At 39.8% G+C, this 21,983-nt stretch overlaps 1 protein-coding gene across 2 annotated transcripts in view; it reads left to right on the forward strand.

Moving 5' to 3' along the window:
* The first annotated feature begins 11,892 nt into the window (after positions 1 to 11,892).
* Positions 11,893 to 21,983, forward strand: part of LHFPL2 (LHFPL tetraspan subfamily member 2) — a 127,211-nt gene continuing 117,120 nt past the window's right edge. For both annotated transcript variants that reach the window (XM_033009148.2, XM_033009149.2), the window contains exon 1: positions 11,893 to 12,061. The gene's annotated coding sequence lies outside the window, so the exon portion shown is untranslated. The remainder of the gene's footprint in view (positions 12,062 to 21,983) is intronic.

Here is a 21,983-nt window from a genome sequence, read left to right on the forward strand (position 1 = left end):
TACTGGAGCAAAGAGGCTCAATTCTTTTTCATTTTCTAAATTATAATTAGAATTTTCTTCTTTAAGAATTTTTCCAAGTGCTGTCTCAATGATTTGTAACCAAATATGACTCCCAGGAAAGTTCATCAGCTGAATTAGTTTTGATGTTAAGACATGAGTTTTGCTTACTTGTCATTCAGTGACTTTGCAAATGTGCTGACCACTTTCTCGTGTAGCTGTTCCCAAGTACCAAATAAGAAAAGGCTGGAAAAAATCTCTTAAAAGAAGTAGTTCTAGGTGAAATTTACTATTTTCTTAAAGGTAACTCACCTAGCAAAATCACGTATTTTAAAAGTTTCAGTGGAATAGTTAGCCAGGTTTATTATCACGTGGTGGCCAGCATGGTATTATTTTGTGAGCTACAGCTGATATACTGTGTAATTATTGAATCTGGGTAGGATAACATAAGGTGTAGGTAATAGCTAAGTAAGACTGTTATACAACGAAACTGCAATTTCTATTATTTTGGCTTTGCATGTCAGAATTTTCGTTATTCACTACATCTCTTTACGGATGTTTTGGTACTGGGTGAAAAGCATGCACTAATGATTATGCAACCTACTTTTGGTCAATATATGCCTTATTTTTCTCTGTAATTAGTTTCTTCCTTTCTTGTTCCTCTTGAGTTTATTAGCCCTATGATTATCATCATTAACAACATTTATTTTTAATCAGCTGTGGTATTTTAATTCTAATTTCTTATTTATTTTTTCTTATTAATCTCAGTAATTACAGTGTCCTTGCAATATCAGTACCATCTGCAACTAAATGGAAATACTGGGTTTCCAAGCTATTATTTTGATTCCATCTTATCTGTTCAAATAATGAAAACACAAACTCCTGGGACTAATCGCTGTAGTGTTTCATTAATGTTATCTCCAGCTAAGCATTTCCATTTGTGTTTATGTGTAGATCATTCATCACTTCTTGAAAAGCTGTTTTAATTCTTACACAGATTGTCATGGTTTAAACCCAGCCAGCAACTAAGCACCATGCAGCCACTTGCTCACTCCTCCCCCTTCCCAGTGGGTTGAGGAGGAGAATCAAAAAAAATTCCAACTCATAGGTTGAGAGAAGAACAGTTTAATAACTAAACTAAACTGAAATAATAAAATAATTAAAAATAAATAAATAAATATCAATAAATTTAAAAATAAATAAATAAAATAAAATTATAATAATAGTAATGATGATGATAATGTAAAGGAATATAACAAAAAGAGAGAGAAATAAAACCCAATAAAAGACAAGGGATGCACAATGCAATTACTCACCACCCACTGACCGAGCAGCAATCCACCCCTCCTGACCAGCTCCCCACAGTTTATGTACTGAGCATGACATTCTATGGTATGGAATATCCCTTTGTCATGGAATAACCCTCCCATTTTCCTGTGCACCTGCTCGCTGGCAGAGCATAGGAAACTGAAACATCCTTAATTTAGAGTAAGCGCTACTCAGCAACAGCTAAAACATCAGCGTGTTATCAACATGATTCTCACACTAAATCTCACACTACAAACACAGCAGTGTACCAGCTACTGGGAAGAAAATTAACTCTATCCCAGCTGAAGCCAAGACAAGAGATGAAAAGCATAAAAATGCAATTTAAAGTTTCCTACTTACACACAAAATAGTTAAAGATGCAGTGTGACTTGCCAACACTCACTTAGCACATGAAAGAATCTTTGAGAAATAAAAGGCTGTTTTAGCGCTTGCAAGTGTGTGATCCAAGAGAATGAACTGACTGTCTTTAACAAGGATAGCTATTGTGGAAACAATTTCCATGCTGCAGTCAGCACTGACCAGAAAATGGGAATAAGATTATTTTATTATTTCACAGAGAAGAGGCAACTGACTTAACAGAAGGCAGGATTACCACTGAACATGCACACGTCCAAATGAATGGTCTAGAAGAGAAATTTACATCCCCTCTAGTGAGGTGGTGCAGTAATATTTACAGTGTAGGTAATTCTAAGGGCTGTGAAAAATGAGAGCCATCAACCTATATTAAGACAAGGATTCGAATACTAAGTTGATATAATGTGACAAGGAGAAGCCTGAGTTAAAGATTCCAACAGATCTCTCATGCTAACATACACAGATATGCACCTGAAGGGTAAATAAGCAGTTAAGGTGAAAGGAAGTGTTACAAACATGGCAGTCTTTATTTTAGAGGAAAGCCATGGGTATTGATAAATACAGATTTTAGCATAGGACTGGATCCTTAAAAAAGTTTAGCAGCCTGTGGTCCAGAATCCTCAACCTCCAGACTTGCAAAAGCTCCTATTTAGGTCTCATCTATTTCTACTGAGGCTGACTTTCACATTCTTTTAAAGTTGATGCTGAGATACCATATCAAACAAAGTGACAGATTCAGCTTCCAGTGAATAATCGGAGAAAGACAATGCTCCCTACAAGGAAATGCCATAAATCATGATTATCAGGATCCCTTAGCAGGGTTTTCTCAGTCATTAAACTTGTTTTTTAAGTTTGTTTTAGAGAGCATTCTGGTCAGCACAACACTGTATTGCTAAAAATCAGCAGGCTCAATTACATGGAATTTAAACTCAAAACACTCAATGAGCATTTAGCGGCTTAATAACAAATACCAACTATGATTAAGTTGAAATACAAAGTTATAGTATTGCTTTACAGAAGTGCCATTTTTTAATGAAGCGACACAATATTTTCAAAGAAGATTCATGCAGCAGTGTGGTAGGATTTCTTGAGGATCAGGGACATGAACTGATTCTACAGGGTTTGGACAATCCAGGCTGGGCCTCAGAGCAGAAAACTGCCACGTGATAATCTTGTCCTTGAGGTCACCTTGAAGGGCTAAAATGAGGAAGTCAAGCTGGTGCTTCCTCCCGGATGCATACCCAGATACACTAACTGCAAAGTAGGTGTAGTTTATACATGTGTGCTAATGACGCAGACCTATCAGACAGCACTTCCATGTGCATGAGAAGTTGCTTTTAACCAATAGATTGTAAGCATAGAGTGAGTGACAGTCTGGCGCTGTATATCTTGGGTGCTATTCGGGCAAGTAAAGGAGAACGACTTTCATCGCATCGGTGTCCTGTTGTTACTTGGGTCTTGTCTCCGTACAGGACCCTCCTACACAGCACTATGCTCTACGTGAAGACAAACACTTTAGTGTGTTATATAAAAAATAAGAGTTTATTGCATTCACTTGGCTTTACATTATTATCGCCCCCCAAAAAACAGAATTCCATTACTTTGTCATTAACAGCTTCAGGTACCAGAACAATTACAAGTGTGCTGACACAATATTTAATTTTTTTATTTTTACACTTGTGTTCAAGGTCTCGGAGCAACTTCTGAGGTTATATGTTTTCCTCAAAATAATATAAAATTAGCAAGTTTGTTTGCTAGTTTTAAGCAAATGGTTGCTTACTCTTCCATGTTTATTCAGTATATGCTGATTGAAAGCATCTAATGTTTAGGCCAACTGTCTTAAATGTAGTGTTGTATGCTGCACTGCACAATGAAATCTCATTTCAAAAGCTTTTGAATTTTTAAAGTATCAGGCATAAGCCTCTTTGTACATCTTACATTAATTTTTTCTGTTAAAATTCAGAACACATGGCCATGACCCAAGGAAGCTAATATTGTAATACTCTGTAGTTTGCGGTAGGTTACAAGGAAATTGCTACATTGTAACTGTTAGAATTTAATTTTGCTTAGTGATTGACAGAGAAAAGCCTCCTGGTGTGGATGTTGGAGTCAGTAAACAGGCCCTATCAAAAATACAGGATTCAAGATTTAAAGGCATTTTCCCAATTAGATTACAAATCTTTTCTTTTAACAAGGTCTGGGTTCTTCCATGTCACATAGACTGTATTTGATCCTCCACATTAAAAGATCATCCCTGAATTAATGTCAGTATGTGCTATGCACGTCTTTTGTTCTTTGTAAGGGATGTGATGATGTGTGCCCCCAGGCTACCTAGGACATCTGAATCTCTTTAATCTGACACATGTCTGATTAGTACTCTAGTGAGGCCATAAACATGAACAAGATGTAGACCTACAAGACGAGAAGGATGCATATAATGCTGTTGCAGGCTTTTTTTTTGAGAGAGTTGCTCTAACCTGTAACATTATTTTCAATTCGTATTTGACAGGGGTTGCAGGTATTTTAAAGGTAAAACTGTCTCAAGGTTATTTTTTAAATCATATATTATGTGCTAACTGCCTCCTTGAAAAATGAAATACATTCTTTTAACAAAGATGGCTTGTACAATATGTCTTCTAAAGGTTAATTTTTAAAATCTTGAGTGTATTGGAATAGTTTGTGGCAAGCAAATGGAAGAAGAATTACTTCTCAGGAAGCTCAAATTTAAACACACAACAGCTCTATTTTTTGGTAGGGGTTTTTTTGTTGTTTGTTTTTTGGTTGGTTGGTTGGGGTTTTGTTGTTGTTTTGTTTTGTTCTTTTGTTTGTTTTTTTGTTTTGTTTTGTTTGGTTTGGTTGTTTGGTTGGGGTTTTTTTGTTTGTTTGCATTTTTTTGTTGTATTTTTAGAATTCTGGTTTAACCAAAATACATAATGTTGGCAAAAGCATTAGACTGCATGCTTTCCAATTTGGCTTTACAGTCAATAAGCTTCAAAACAGAAGGTAAATGCTTCTGAGGGAGAAACAAGGACCAAGGTGAAAGTGTGATTCAAGACAGTATAGCTAAATGTATACGTATAAATAAGAATTCCATCCTTCTTTTATACAGACTGAAAATAAAAAGATGGTAGATTGAGCCTGTTATTAATTTAATTTTTGAGATGGATGTGATCATTTCATATTATCCATATTCAGAAATAGGGAGGGTTCCAATACATTTGTGATAAAAGCAGAAAATGAAAATATAGTGAAACTAGAACTACATGATGCAAAAGGGAAAGGATTTCAAAACCAACCTTAAGTGCTGTATTACAGATGGCTGACAAGTAAAGATGAGGATATGCTATTAATCCAGGCTTCTGGACTGGAAGGCATTATTATATCTTCTGTAAGAACAGTTTTATTAGAGTGCAAGGTGTGGAAATGCAATAGGCCACAGGACGGACAAAACAAAGAAGGGAAATCCAGTAAAAACAAATCTACATTAACATTTTTAACTCCTTTTCCATCCTGGCAATGTCATGGTCAGTGTGTACAATGCTAAGCATCCAGAGAAGCATAAAATATGCCAGGAATCCACTTCCCATCCTTGAATGTGGGGAATGTGTAGAAATTAGATCAAAAGCAGCACAAACTGCCAGTGGGAATAGCTGATGTATGTAACTGCTCTGATCTGTGTTGCTTTTGGTCTCACTGACATGTTACATGGAGTTTAGGATGATTTAGTGTAATCTTGGTTCAGTTATTCCCTAGTCAGGACGTTCATTTTAACTCTCAAAAATGTTTCAAGCAGGTAGTCTAGAACTGGCGTTATGGAGTAAGAAGACTGTTTCACTGAATTTCTTTGGATAGTTTGGGTGGATCTTCCCAATTCTTAAGTAATTTCTTCAAGTTTTAAATCTCTTTGAAAAACTTGTCAGTGTTATAGTCTTTGAGATTTTCCTATCTCTGATGATGTTAGAGTTAATGAATGAAAATTAATAAATAATTTTGAGATATATATAATTCCTAGAAATAGCACTAGATTATTTCCTTTTATAATCTGTAACACAGCCAGTAGAACTGTATGATATTTTGGACAAAGTCCTAGAAAATGCCTCATTTGTGATAAATAAGCTAGTAGTTGAAGAACATATGAGAGTTGCTTTTTTTCAGCTGGATATATGAGTTGATAGAGTAATTTCAAATATTATAGGCATATTATCCCATTCAAGATCATTAAATCATTTGACCATATATGTTTTATCTTAGCACTCCTTAAGACATGAAAAGAGATTTTAAGACATTAGAAGAGAAATAGATTAGCATAGTTGGGTATTAATGTGGGAATTTCAAGAGATGAATGTCATATTTAAAACCCAGCCTCTTTAATTATTTATACCTAATGGATGTTTTGGTTTGTTCAGTAGAAATGGTACTGCTAATTTAAATTCCCATGAATTACTGCCTCAAAGTGCACTTTAAAATTTTCTCTGTCCTAGAGCCCCAAGTTATGGGAAAGGAGATAAAACAGCTGTTACTGCTGTTGTGTCAGGCAACATTTATTTGGCTAGACAGGTTTTTTTCATACTACTTACAATAATATGTGTTTCAAAAATACAGATTAGACACAGTGATAAATTTGGATCCCTTCAGTGAGCCTGAGTGTCTGCATTCAATTACAGCCTTCTTAAAAAACAGTGGTGGATTCCTGTTCGTACCACACTGGCTGAGTCCCAAATTAGTTTAACAATTACTGTCCCCAAAACACCACGCTTGGTTCAGAGCTGGAATGTGAGACCTCAGAACACTCAACCATGGTCAACAGATAGCTCTTGACACCAACCAAAGGCCTTTGTCTCTTCTCATGTTGCCCTCTTTTTAAATGTCTCAGTCTATGAGACACTGTTTTAACCGACCTTATTTCTCTTATTTGTTTTTATTTTGATGAATGCATGCTTCTGCCTTCCATTGGTCTGCATGTCTGGAAGAGTGTTTTCTTCATCACTTTCCCATGGAAGCTCTAAGCACCTCTGACCTTTGTGCCCTTTACTTGCTCCTAGTATCAAAATAATCCGCACACTATTAAACTAACTTTCCTGAGTCACCTTAGACTTTTCTACTATAGAGGTGAAAATCTTGGGATATCTCTCTGGATATTTTGGAATTAAGCTATCAATTCAAATTCAGTATGGTTAAAGACAGCTCCCATCCCTTCCTTCCAAACCTTCCTCCCACTTCCTTTCCCTCTTCAGACAACATCTCAGCGCTTTCTGCCACTCAGCACTGATCTCTCCCTAGGTACTCATGTGCAGATGGTCTAGATAAAGTACACTAGTTCTGTGCATGATGACTCTGAGATGGTATGTCTTCTGTTTATCCATGGCTAAAACTCTCACATAAACTTTATTTTGGGTCTGAACTATAAAATTCCTTTTCTCTGGACTTGATAGATGCAATATGATACTGCTGTTACCCACTCAGGATGCTGTTGCACCCTTTTTTTATTATCTACAACATAAGGTGCTAATTTTGGGTGTCCTTTTCAACTTAACCACAGCTTCTTGTCATCTCTCATTTGCTCTCAAAGTATCCATTATATTACAAACAATATGTGATGATGAATTTGGGCCTTTTTTTTTTTTTTTTTTTTAATTGATACTTTTGCCAAAAATCCTGACCATTGGTTGTTATTGTTATTTAGTTCTCAGTATCTTTCTGCTTGTCTGTGCTTAGGCATTGGAGTTTTTGTCTGATTTGTTTAGAGTGTAAGATGTTTCTGGCCAGGATACCCTCATTTTACTCTGTGTTTATAGTGCAGTGTGAGTACCAAGGTTCTTTCAAGCTACGGTAAAACAAGTTGTAACAGATGCGTTTCCCCACTCTTAAATTAATTTTTTTTTTGTTTCTACCCTCACTGGCTGTACAGTAGAGTGATCAGATTCTTTTCTGTAACACCATATGCTGGTTGACACTAGGGGAATTAACTTCTGAAAAATGAAATGTCATAACTAAGTGCTTACAGGAACTGAGATTTCTGAAGCTGTAAACAAAAACAAGCATTACATGAGAAAGATACATTTTCTTGGAGATCTCTCTCAGCTGATGTTTGACATCTTACTTTTCTTTGGGGTAGAGGAACAAGCAAGCTGCAGTAAAATAACACCCATGCCCTCAGTCAGTTCTCTCCAACTCTTCCAGAGTTGTGTCCTCTCTTTTTTATATTTCCCACCATTTTTGTCTTCTTAACTCCTCTCTTTCCATTTTCATTGGAGTTCTTAGGACAAGTTGCAATTTTAGCATTGTTTTTCCAACATTATTTTTTCCAATAAAATTCTTCCCTGTGTTTCTCTAGTCGGACTATTAATTTCAATAGAATATTGAAATTTATTCCAGTCTTCCACAGTGAGAAAGTTTTAAACAGCAACCACTTTAAAAAAAAAAAAAAAAAAACAAAAAAAAAAAAAACAAAAAACAAACAAACCAAGAAAGTAAATACAATCAGGGAAAAAATCTAATATGAATATATCTGAAGCTTATAAAGTTGAGATTGATTTGCTGTTTAGTCTAACTACTTTTAATTGCACTATGCGTACATGATATTCCCTTTGTTCATTTTTAGCTTTTTATAGGCACCATATAGACATTTTTGTATCTTCTCCAATATTTTTAATAGTTTCCAGTGACTATTCACAGACACAGTGAGAGCTTCATTTTGAGCCAAATAGTGTCTGTTCTGCTTTCCAACCTATATGTTATTTGCTAGTTATTTGGATGTCGTAGCCTCTTTGGTTGTACTTTCTGCTATCCTGTTTTGTCTGCCCTGTCTATATTCTATTCTTATAACCTTCAGAGAATGTTTTCTGGGCCACATCCAAGGCTGTATTTGTTCAGGTGAACTTCAGGAAATTTCAGGGTAAAATAATCCTTCATTCTAACAGTCCATGGAAAATTTAAATAGATCAATCAAAACGATGTCAGGTATTGCTATCTGAGGTTGTAAATAAATCAATGTTTAGGGAGGAAAACTGTTTAAACAAATGAATGCCTACAAAGTTAATACTTGGGAAGATCTATGAGCAAGAGGAAAAATCATTGTATCATCTTTTCCATGTCATATATTACTTAATCCAAATTATGCTTGTTTGATGTCTCCGTTTCCTGTTTGGATAATGCATATGTGTTAAGTTCTGGTGATGAGTTATTTGTTTGTGCAGTTGGATTTCAGATAATAAAAATAAAAATGTTTAGAGCTGCACATCAAAGCCAATATCGTAATTAGTTAGCATTAAAACCTTGCTATTTAGATAGAAGGAAATACCAAGCTCCTCACACCGATTCCAAATAAATAAGCATTTAAAATTAAGAAAATGGTATGCTATGTTTAGATCTGTCTGGGTCCCTATTCTTGGCCTTCAAGGACAAATCAGGGGATTTCAGAGTGCCGTTTCCTACCTCCTAGTAAAAACTTCCTGCTCGTGACTGTTTTTCTAACCCACAGACTCATTCAGCCCCACAACCTGATGTACCAAGCTTGCCACACAGGTTTCTGCATCCAGGGTAGCATGGTAAAAGATATCTGTAAAAGTCTGTGCTGAGGACCAGACAGTACCTGATGGGGTTGGACTATTTGATAGCCCAAATTAAAATGTTCTAAGCCATGGTTGCCCTTTGTATTACATGCAATACCGTGAGTCTGTAATCAGTTACTTAAAAACTTTATCACAGTGTTCTATGGGTTATAATTTTCTTCTTATACAGTGTCATCATTCCCATTAGTGATTATTTTATGCAATGGCTGAGCCTGCACATAAGCACTGATAGCAGGACTGTATAACTGTTCCTGCATAACTGTTCCTGCCGTGTATTTTTAAATAGCAAACAATTTTTAAACAATTAATGGATGACGAAGAAGAGGCTGCTGCTGCCACTGGATCCACTACCGCAGCAACCACTGCAAGATCACTCTTCATCCCATCTGTTAATTGCAGTGAGACTTATATGTGATTTGGATACACATGGGTTTCTATGTTTAGAAGCAAACTTCATAAATTAATATAGCAGGGATGCATTCATAATTATTTCCTTTTATTCTAGGTAAGTGTTATTAAATCAATAGGCACTTCACTCTATCTTTTTAGCAGTTAATAGATGTTTAGTGAGAAAACTGATCTTTGCTACAAGAATATTTGCAATGCAGATTTAATAATTTTTGGTTTCATGTTATGGATGGACTATCCTTTTGAAGTGGCATGAGGCATTTACCTGTTTCAGAAAATACTGTTCTGAAAGTAGTAGAGCAATATATTACAGAAACTAGCTCAAAGTATACTCAAAAACTGGAATGCAAAAGGTCTTGTAGCTTTTTGAAAATTAATATATCTATTATGTTAATTTTGTATTATCAAGTAACATTGTGACTGCTCTACTGGTGTGAAGTCTCTAGGGTTAAAATATTTTTTAAAGAGATGTTTATTTTTGGACAGGCCTATTGAGTTGTCTCCTATTGTATGTTAAAGTAGCTGCTCTTGGAGGTCACAGAGAGTTCAGCTTTACAAAGACACCCTTATTTTGTAGAAAAATAATTTTCAGAGACTTTAATGGGAACAAACAAAAGTGTTTGTAATAAACCTTTTTTAGACTGTTGCATTCGATGACTTGTCCAGAAAGAAAGGCGAAAAGTAACTTAAGGATACCAGCTTGGACAATAATCAGACATGAAAGCATATGCTCTATTTTCAGTAAGTGTAGATAGCTGTGTATGTTTTTAATGTTTCTGCCACAGGAACATAATTCTTGTCTTTTTGTGCTTGTTTCTTCCTCCTAAACCTACATACTTAGGAAAACAATAATCAATTCGGTTTTCTGAGCAGTAGACACTAATTAGAAAGGCTCGGACCCAGTCAGATGGAGTGTGCCCTTGCACAGTAGAAGACTTTGGCATCCCAAGCAGTCAGCAGGGCCAGCCTGCATTGATCCTTCCATATCATCAGAGCGAGTGATTCAGCCCCAAACCATAGCTTCAGGTAAATGCGGTGTTCATGAAAGATATTGTTCTGATCGCTATGAAAAGAGAAATCCTTGCTCTTTCTGAGGACAGCTTTAGCTGCAGCAAATCAACTTTTGCACTGGTGTAATACTTCGTTTATATCTCTTAGATACCCAGAGTGATTTATTTTACTGACCTACTTAGCAGCTGGTTTTATCTGTTGCAACAGCCAGTTCCAATCTAGCAAGTGAAGCTGACGTTGAGAAGAGCTGTATGAAGTGAGACACCTGTCATCCACTTGCAACAATCAGTGTATTACATGAAGGCACAACAGCAGGGAATAGCAGAGGCATGCGGAGACATGTCCAAGTCTCAACCACAATTTTCTCTGCAGTTGCTTTAAATGAGTACTGCTGCTAGTAGACACATATGTGCTTAGCATTAGCCATCTTAAGACATTTTTTAAAATTACAAAGTTCTTGAAAAGCCTGGGTCATCAGAGTGCTGCTTTGAAACTGTGTTAACTGGGATTTTAAAGGGAGACTGGGGGGCAACTTTTTGTTCTGAGAGGAAAAGGTTCAAACCCAGAAGCTTTGCAGACAATTTTGGAGACATTTTCTTGCAATGTAAATTGTGTAAGTATTAACTGCATTTTTTTTTTTTTTTTCAGAAGGTCTAGACTAAAAGGAATGTTTGGAAATGGCACGAGTTGGTGCTTACCATTCCCACTTTCCATTCAGCGCATCCTCCACGACTAGGTCCAACGAGGCGGATTAACCGCGATGGGAAGTTCGATAGCTAACCCCAGGCCCGACGCTGCCAGTCATGCAGGCCGCTGCCCTTGGGGGGAGGCAGACGAAGGGCCGTTGGTTATTCAAACCGCCACGGCGGCGGGTCAGCGTTTATTTGCCTGTTTCCAGAGAACCTCATCCCTGGGCAGCCCGCTGGGACAGCTGTGACACTGGCGGGGACGGGGACGCACACCATGCCGCCCCTGGCCGAGGCGCCGGGTGCCCGCCGCGGCTGCCGGCGGGGCCCAGAGCGGGCCGGGCCGGGGCCGCCCCTCCTCGCTCGCCTCCCGCCCGGCCGCGCTGCGGGCGCCCCCTTCCCCGGGTACGGGCACCCCGCCGCGGCCGGCGGTGTGAGGGCGGGGGGCGTCAGTGTGAGGGGGCCGGTCCTGGGCAGGGCAGGACGGCCGCGTCCCGTCCCTCCCCGCCCCTCGCCGCGGCTCCCTCCCTCGCTCCCTCCCTCCGGCTGGGGGTGGCCGGGTCGGCGCTCGCCGGGATCCCATTCCTCCTCCCTCGGTGCATGGTCGCGGCGGGAGCGGGGGAGGGTGAGCCCGGCGGGGCGCGGGCCGGAGGCGGCGGCGGGAGCGGAGCCCCAGCGCGGAGGAGCCGTCGCTGCCCGGCGGAGGTGAGGCGGCGGCGTCGCCGCCGAAGTTGTGAGGGAGGAGGGAGGACGGGGAGCGCTGGGCGCGTTTCCATTCATTGCCCGTGCGGCGGCCGGGCTCCAGCTCACCCCGGGCTGGGGCTGTAGGCGCGGGACGGGCCGGGAAGCCGCCGCGGGGGGACCGGGCACGGCGCGGAGGTAACGGTGGGGCTGGGGCTGTGGCGCCGGCGAGAGCCGCCCGGCGCCTGCCGGGGAAGCGGCGGGGCGGGGAGGCAGCCGCTCGCCCCCTCCCCGCGGGGCGGCGGGGAACCAGGGAGACACCCGGCGGGCGGTGGGGTCGCCCGGAGCCGCCGGGCTGCCTCCCTCCCTCCCTCCCTCCAGCGCGGAGGTTCCGCCGAGCAACCAGCCCCAGCGGGTCGCGGCTCCCGCCGCCCGGCACCGGGCGGGGATCGGCGGCGCTGGGAGGGGACACCCCGCGTACACGTACGCAGCACCGAGCGGTCGCGGTTGCCGTCGGGGTGTCGGTCGCCGCGGGGAAGGCGGCGGGGGGGCTGCCGCACTCCCTCCTGTTGCGCTTCTGCGGGAAGCGCCGTAGGAACGGGGCGGGGACGGGGACGGGGACGGTTCGCTGGAGGCTTCGTGTGGGACAGGGAGCGCGGTGAGGGAGGGAGCGGGAGCCGGAGCCCGGCTGCCCCAGCCAGGCCTTCACCCGCCGGCCGCGGCACCTGCGGCCGCCCCCGGGGGAGGGACGGGCGGGAGCCGCTCGTCGCCTCAGCGAGCGGCCTGAGGGAAAGAGGGTTCAAAGCTCACCTTGGCGCCTTCGCAGCTCCGACGTGCTCTTCCTTAGCCCTCGCCTTTCTGGGCTCAGTTTTTGAGGTGGGGGCGAGTGTCTTTTGTTTCTTAGGGCCCATCAGGAAAGGGGAAGAAGTAGATGGCACAAGTTACCAGTGAAGGCTTGTTGGTAGTTCAGGCGTCGCTCCAGAGGTACTCAGTAACACACCGCTGAGATTGAATCCCATAATTCAGAATTAGCGGGTGCGCTGGAGCAGCATCAAGTAAAACAACATGGGCTGGCAGTGCTGTGTCTGGACAAGTGTGCGTGCTGCCAGTACCTGGTGGCAGAGCGGCTGGGTGGCTCCATCACAGTCAGCGTACACCAAGCCAGAAGTGAGCTGATGAAGCGCTGCGAGGCAGCTGTGCATCCTGATGAGAGATGTGTTATTAGGAGTAACAGAAAGCAATTAAAAAGCTCTAGCTGGCCTCATCTAGAAGAAAATCTTATATAGGTTAATTACAAGGTTTGGCTTTCTTGGAGAAACACGCCTAGGCACCGCTGCAGATACATTAATGAAAGTGTCTGCTCAGTCCCAGTCCTGCAGTGGGTTCTGGCTACCCAAGCTCACACCTGCAAGGAGCCCCATTGTTTTCAGGGGGGTTTGCTTTGGTCCACAGAAACCTTATAGAGCTGTAACTCATTGAGACCTAAATATATGTTGTGCACGGAGTGTCTTATTAGAAAGTGTCAGTGACACTAAAATCAATGTTCCAGTTTATTTTTCTGAATAAAACATGCCACAAAAATATAATCCCAATTAATCTTTGGCACTTTCTTGAGCATTTTCTCCATGTTCACTCATTGTTAGATGCAGGATGTGGACAAAACATCTGTCTGCTCTGTTAAAGCAGTTCTTAATGAGAGGGTTTTACCTCACAGTTTCATGGGACCATTCCTCGATTTTCATTGCATATGCTAGTTGCAGCCACTCCAGCTTTAATCACATCACTGCTTTCTCCACAAGTTTCCTCTGTCTGGGTCGTGGAGTAGGTTTAATCAGTATGTAGGAAATTGCCCACTGTATCTTTTTTTTGGTTAATCATCTGTTTTTATTAAGCATTCTGGGAAATGCTTGCGTGATGATCTACCCGCATGTTAGGCAAGTAACAGTAGTGTGTCATTCAGTTTTAAGAGTATAAATCACAGGAACTAAATGCAGCATTTCTACGTAAAAATGTTGTAGTCCTTTTTTTTACCTATTTAATCAAAGCATATTCCTCCACATCTAAAGTCAATCTTGATTGTGCTGGGCTGGTAAGTTTGAATCAGGAATACTGCTGTCAAAGACTGCAAAGAAGCCAGAAATTGCCATGATTCTTTTTCATGTTCTGGCTTGTGGCTGTGAAAATTGCTTGTGGTTTTCTGTAATACAGTAGGACAATGACATATTAAGTGCTGTATGCTATTGTGTCAGCAGAACATGGTTGGACTGCAGGTGACTGTATAGCTGGCACCAGGCAAGAAACCCAATGTTTTGTATTGTGCATGGTGTAGACATTACTATTTAAATAGCAGTTACATGAAAAGGAGGATTCATTATTTTTCTAAGTGATGTGAAGCGCACAATTATTATTCATCAAAGTTTGTATTTCCAGAAGCTTCTCCTTTGTTAGACATTCAGTATCAGCTGGAGGGCTCCCAGTAAAAGAGAAGTGGTGGTGTGATGAGGGTACGTGTTGAACACGGGGTGGCAGCTCCTAGCTGATGTAAGATTCCTGGTTATCCACTGTAGGCAACAACCAGATTCTAGGACTTTCATTCTCAGCATCTTAAAGCCAACTCATTACAAGAGGAAAAGAAAAGAGTGACTTCACGTAGGAATAGCCTCCACCAAAGCCACTGGGCTTCACCTTCATCATGCAGCAGTCCCAGAGGCGTTCGGTGGAGCTTGCAGTGGGGATGAGGATGGCTGCTCTGCTGTCCCTAAGTGCCCTCGCTTCCTATGCATGCGTGTGTGTTCTTGCTATAGGCACAAGCATGTATGGCTTCTCTTGTTGGCTGACCCTTCGCACCATCCAGCCGGCGGGGAAGAGAGGAAAGATCAACTTTTGAACTGCACATGGATATTGGCAGTGAGAGAAGCCTTTTTGTGTCCCCATTTCTTCTTTCACCATGAAGAGGGGCTTTCTGTGTCTTCCCATTTGCACCTTTCCTCTCGGTTTTTGGTGCCTCAGTTCCCCCACAGCAGTTCCCATTTCTCTGCTTTCTGCCCAGGGGACAAATCATTTGGGGTGTCAACATTTCGAACTCACTTGGGAACGAAGGCTGAGGTGGTGAGTGGATCGAAGGTATTACTCGGAGCCCTTTCGTTGATGAAGAGACAACTGCTGATGTGATTATAGCTGATAAGTCTGATAAAATGTTGCCAAAGACTTTTGCTTAGATTACTTCTCCCTTTTCGTTTTCCAGCTTTCGCAAAAGTTGACAGGATTCTTCTGGGTGGTGGTGCCTAAAATCTGCTCTGGAAATGTGAAACTGACAAGGTGTATTTTTTCAAAATCATCCTACATACAGATGAACTGGAATTAAACTGAATGTAGGGTCCTTGTAAAGCCCAGATAAAAAAAAAAATAGTGTTCTTATCACTTGTCTTAAAATTGCTGGGGAGGTATGGTCAGATACTCTGAAAGCTGTGTAAACAACAGTTCTATCATTTTATTTTTAAACAGTTTTCTAAGTAAACCACATGGTTTCAGTAATTTCATGTTATATTATTGAAAGTAGTTAATGCATTTTGGAAGATGTTTTACTGCTGATGTGTGATCTTAAATTTTTTTAACTGCCTTTGTTTCTCCCTATGTTTAGCCATTAGGAGGTTCGACATAAACTATGGATAAGCATTTCAACACCAGTTAATTAGAGAATAACCAGTTTTCCTAGAAGTATTTTCCTAGAAGATAATTTTGTGGAAGGTAATTCCAAACCAAACAAATGAAAAAACACAAAAAAATAATTAAATTATGAATTTGCTGCAGAAGCAAGCAAATAACTGCAAATGTGACTGGTCTGTGTGAGTAAATCAGGAAGATATCTGAAATTCTGAACTCAGGAAATACATGTAGCAATTGGGCAGTTACCTCTTCCATGACCTAGCACAAATAAATCACAGCAGATCTTTAGAGACTGTTGTGCTGTTCACACAATAGGATCCAGTTTCTGAGTCAGTGTATGTAATAATAATAAAAAAAAAAGTAAAATCACAATCCATTGCTAATGATTCATTTCTCCAGTTTTCCTTGTCTTATGGTCCTCATAATTGTACTATCTCAGCTTGGATCTGTATAGTGATGTTAGATGTGAGCTCTTCAAAGGAGAATCTAGAATATTCAAGACAGCTGCATGAGCAGAGTGCTGCAGCAGTATTTGTTCCTTAAAACATTTCGTATTTATATTGGTTTAAGTGTTGTTGGTTGGTGTTTTTGAGGGTTTCTTTGAGGCCTGTGGTGAAAGCATGGAAACTAAATGATAAACCATGAAAATGAAATACTATAAAAAGAGGGAAAAAATGCCTCAGAGAAAGTGTCATATTGTGTTGCAGCCAGTGAGAGGACTATAATGAATGATTCCAGACACACAAGGAAGCCTGACTTTAATTTTCAGATCTTTTATTTTTCACCTTTATACATCTTCTAGTGCTCAGAAAGGATTAACAACGCAATATGGGTGAAGTGGCTGTACAGTCTCCTCTGCCATTGGTGTCAATGCTCCATTTCAAATTACTTTGTCTTAATACTTAGTATCTTAAAGAATGTGGAGGTATTGTTAGCTTCATGTTTTGTACATGGTATGTAACATCTTACCAGTGAAAATGCCTTGGGTTTGAATTAGCTTTAGAGTTCACTAATTGACCTTCATGTTTGCTAACACCTGACATTGCATACATTGTATGTATTCTCATTCATTGCTTATGACAATTTACCAATAACAGTATTAATGCTGTCACTGTTTCAGATGAATAACAGTAAGTTTTGTAGATAAAATCGTGTAATAGGCTTTAACAGTACAATTGATATTTGTTTTAAAGTTTGAGAGTAGGTTGTTGGCCTTTTCATCTTGCAGGGTTCTTTTTGATCCCAACTACATTCTTTGTTATGGTGGTTTAGAAAAAAATCTTGTAAGTTTACTTCTAATAGAAATGGTCAACATGATAATTGTAGTAATTATAAACTGGGCCTGGTCTGAACTGAATGCTGCATTGGCTTGTTAAAAGCCATACATTTTTTTCAAACCAGATTCGTTCAAGCACTTGCAGTTTCTTTGGGTGACTGAGACTCTGGGTAGCTGTGACAGAACTTTCTTGATTCAGCTTCCAGGCATAATCCCTTAAACCTGTTTGGAAAGAATCACCTGTGATGTGGGAGGATAAATTCAGTCTCTGTATTTGATCTTCTGCTGAGATTGCAGATAGGGTGCTGGTTGGTGCCATCTGTGTTTATGGATTTTGCAATAGTATTCGCCGGGAGATTATCTGAAAGTCAAATCAGTTTACATAGGTCAGTGAATTGCAGTTTGCAAGGTTTATGTCTGGGATCATTGTAAACAGGTTTTTCAGAGTTTTCATTGAACTTTCATTTGTCAAAACCTGACCTCATCACTAAAGTGTGTGGTGGTGCTAACGCACAGATTTAATGTGCTGGCAAATGCATTTGAGAGAAGCTTTATTTTAATGGTCATGTACTCTTGTTTTCTCTGTTAGTGTGTATGTGTATGCTTTGACATGTCCCGTGCAAACAGTAATTTTGTGGAGAGAAAGCTGTAACAAAATAGATTTTCATATATACAGGTGGTGGTTTTTTTTTTTCCTGAAATGTTAAATAAGTGATACATATGCAGTGCTGTAAATATAGTTACTGTACCTGCAGTAAAGTACCTGTAAAAGAGAAAGTGCTGCAGCTAAGAGTACCGTTTGTGAGATGTCTGGAGTTTACTAAATGAAGATTTGTACAGAACCTCTCAAGAGAGTTCTTTGTGCAAAGCATGACAGCATCTTTCTGCACAGCTATGAAGCACTGATGAATAGTACATATTGAATTGTGTTTGTAATATAAACAGTGGAGGGTATCTCATGCAAATACTGTATCTCAGCCTTCTGTGGATCTGATTTTACAAAATAAGGCAGTAAGTACACATGGTCATTATGACAATTTTAGCAATTATAACTATTTCAGAACAGACACCTGATAAAAAACTGAGCATCATTCTGCATAGGCAAATCTGAATAATTTAAAGTTTTGAAGAAAATTTCAAATTTAAGTTCTAGTCTAAATATGGTAATGTATTCTTTTATAGCTTTTACATGTTGAGATTAGTGGCACATACATTAATTTTAAAAAATACATATTTATGGATTTCTTTCTGTGCTTTTAGAAGATAGTTTTAACTCATGAGTTCAACATTAAGTAGTGGGCCAAGTTTGGCATGATAATGAACTTGTAGTTACATGCTGAATAGAAAGTTTCATGCAATGTTACATCTCTTTCTCTGCATTGATTCTCAGGACAGTGTTGCTCTGGTATGGTTTACCTTTCAAGAGTTAACAAAGATCTAATTTTTCTCTGTTTTAGGTTTTCTTTAAACTACTAATAGACACGGTACATGACAGCTGGCGTGCAAGGTTTTCCACAGACTACCCAGCTGATTGCTCTGCTAAGATGCTAGATAATTGAGCAGAGGCATCCAGTTTGCAGAAATGTGCATGAGGTTTGTGTTGCGCATACATGTTTATTCAGTCATTAGTCATGATCATGACTGCATAAAATCAGTGTAATTACCTTCAACCAATCTTTATATCTAAGTGACCCAAACCACATTCCATGACAGCCCTGACAGCTTGAATTAGAGTTTGCCTTTCATCGCAGCCAGATTTGGAGTACAAAATATCTTGCCTTTCTTCAGCTTGCTCAGTTCAAGAATGGGACATGTTAACATGGAAGAGTGGAAGTCCAGTCTAAACCAGAGCCTTAGGAATGTTCTAATTCATTGGCCCGTATCAGCAGAGTTTATGTAGTTCTTCTGTTGCACATTGCATGCATTGCACAGTAGATGTAATCTGTTGCTTTCATGTTGCATCAGGAGTATCACACATGCACATATGCACTGTACTCTGCATAGTATGCATCTGCTTCCAAGCCAGATCTAAAAAATGGAAGAGGCCTTATGAAGTCATATAGTCCATTCATCTGCCTCCGGTTAGGATCATCCATATCTGTAATCTGTGACTTGTTCTAAGGATCTCTACAGTCTCCCTTATATCATCATGCCATAAAAAAATTTTATTTTTATGTTACCCAATCCACACCTTTCTTGTTTCAGTTTATCATCATAACTGCTCAGTGTGTGTCTGTAATGGACAAAGCAAATAATGTTTTTTCTTCTTACAATGTGTTTTACTGTGATTCTTCTTAACTATCATAGCCTGCTATTTTTCTAAACTCAATTCTTTCATCTCACAGGTGCTGTTTTCTGTACAGCAGTTATTTTTATTGCTTTTCTTTGGGTTATATTCCATTCCTTAACATCTCTTTTGTTCTATCCACGTTAAGACTATATTTCACTTGAGGTTTTAATACGTTGAATAAAATGAAATGGGATCATCTTTATATTTACTGACATGATGCATGTCTCTTTTTTCATCACTGTGACTCTTTCATGGTCAGGCAGTGATCCACCAGATCCTTATCCAAGGACACATGTTCTAAGACGCTGTTCTCACTGATTGTTTTATAGCTGGTTATTTCTCCTTAACTGTAGCATCTTGCACATGTTCTTACTGAACATGACACTGTTTATTCAGATCATTCCTCCAGCTTGTCATTTAGAATTCTCACTTTTCCTCATAAACATGATACCTTTTCTAGATTAACATTGTCTGGTAGTAGAGTAGCTTACTTTATCACATCATACAGATCCTGAAAATACTGTGAAACAAATATTGTTTAGAAATCTTACCTAAGAAAAAGGACAAAATTTTTGTCTAAGTCCCTTTTTTTCTGCTTGTAATGATCCTTTTCAGGGAAGGAAATACAGAGGACAGAAAATTTTAGGATAAAGTATTTTCCTTGTAGTGTAAGTGATTAAATTAGCCATGTGTATTGAAGAATCTTTAAAAAGAAAAATTCACCAGATTCCTGATAGTCCTGTGGACTGGGGAAAGCAATTCATGCCGATGCTAATGCTCAGAGGGAAACCTCCTGTCTTCTCAAGTATTTCCATTAATTTACAGGTGATGGAGATAAATATTTTCACAAGAAACTGTTGGCCTCTCTCCTTGTCTATTTTTGATATATTAATACTAGTTCATTGTGTAATCGAAGCCTGCTTAAAAATGCACTTTCAGCGGTAGTAACTGTAGCTAAAAAAGTGTAAATTGTGTATGAAATAGGAAAAGAGAAGGGTCAAACTCTGGCAGAATTAAATGTTCCTAAGAAAGCATGTTAGAAAAGAATTTGAGAAATAAGTTGAGGAGCGGGAATTCTGCTACAGAGAGTCTGTAGGGCCAACAGATTATTGGGAAATAAAAAGAACAGTCAGGGTAGGTAAGGCCGTAGTAGAGAGACTAAGTGCATAGTTTGATTTTTCTGTTCACGCAAGGATAATCAGAGATGCATAACACCTTCCATACAAAGAATGGTTAGTTTGGTGTAAAGAGACAACTGGGGATGCGATGATACCTTTATAAAAACATGAACGGCATGGGGAGGGTGATAAAGGATTGGTTGTTAGTTGTCTCACCCACTACAAGAACTAATGAGTGTGGAAATGAAACTAGCAGGTGCTGGGTTCGGAACAGCAAAAAGAGAAGTTTTGTTTCATGCACATATCATTAAGTTGTGTAACTCCACAGGATGTGGTGGATACTGAAAATTTATACCAATTCAAAGGGAGACTGGACAAAATGAATGGAAGAAAAAGTCTGTAGGGGATTATTAAATACATAAGCATGACCTCTGGCTTTGAAACTCCCTGAGCTGCAAATTATTGGAGACTGGAGAGTATTTGGGGAAAGTATGACTAAACACTTACACTATTCTTATCCTCTTCCCCAGACATCTGCTTTTGGCTGCTCTTGGAGACAGGCTACTGGGTAGAAGATTTGACCTGGCATCATTTTAGATTTGTCTTTTTAAATTGTAAAAACTCAAGACACATTTTTCTGAGTTAGCAGCTCAGGGTAGCATCTGCAAATCTTGTACTTTTTAGACTGAAAGCCTCCTATTCATTTTCCTTATAATTTAAGACAGAAGTACATTTTTAAGAAAACACAAAAATTACCATGAGCACTTGTCTGTCTCTTGCCAGTTGGCGTCAGCTACAAATTACGCTTCATTTCAGTCATGCTAAACTGCCAGATGAGATAATACATATTGTCTCATTTAGGCAATCTAAGCAGCTATGTCTGTAATCCTAACTTGTTTTTTTCTGATTTATTTTCTCCTAAGCTTGTGTGAAATTGTATTTAGTATGAAAGTTTTTATTTTCTCTGCTCTTCTCCCTTCTACTATAGATGCATTTTAACTGCTGACATGAACATACAATATGTGAGATTTCTTGCAGAGTTAGAGAAAAGACTGAAAGCTCTTAGATCTCTGATGAGGACAGAGTGGAACAGAGGGAGGAGGATGCTATCTATGTTCCTCATTTTTCTACAGACACCAATTTACTGGATTGATTTAGAGTGTTGATTCAATGGTATGTCTCTACGGCACTTGCCAGCAGATCAAAAACCATAACCACATGATGCAAACATCTCATGTAAGCATACCTCATAAGCCCCAATTTTAATGTTAACCTCATATTGCTCTGTCAGATACTGTTCATCTCTCTGTGACTCTGACAATGCCAGACCAGGCATTGTTCATCCTCCTTCAGCTGGTATGAAGTCAGCATGAATGCAGCATCCTGTACTCTGGCAGCCTTGACAGAAACGTGATTGTGTCCGCACCTGCTCGGGGTAGATTTGTATTGCGTGGTGATCATAACAGATGGTAATGTACCAGATGGTAATCTGCATTAATGAAGACACAACCATGTGTTGCACGTGCATTCTTTACTTTTCTGTCATGTATTAATATATTTAACACGCTTTCGCTGTGTTTTCCAAAGTGGCTATGG

Source organism: Tyto alba, unplaced genomic scaffold (assembly GCF_018691265.1).
Source record: "Tyto alba isolate M040663 unplaced genomic scaffold, T.alba_DEE_v4.0 Super-Scaffold_42, whole genome shotgun sequence".
Taxonomy (NCBI): domain Eukaryota; kingdom Metazoa; phylum Chordata; class Aves; order Strigiformes; family Tytonidae; genus Tyto; species Tyto alba.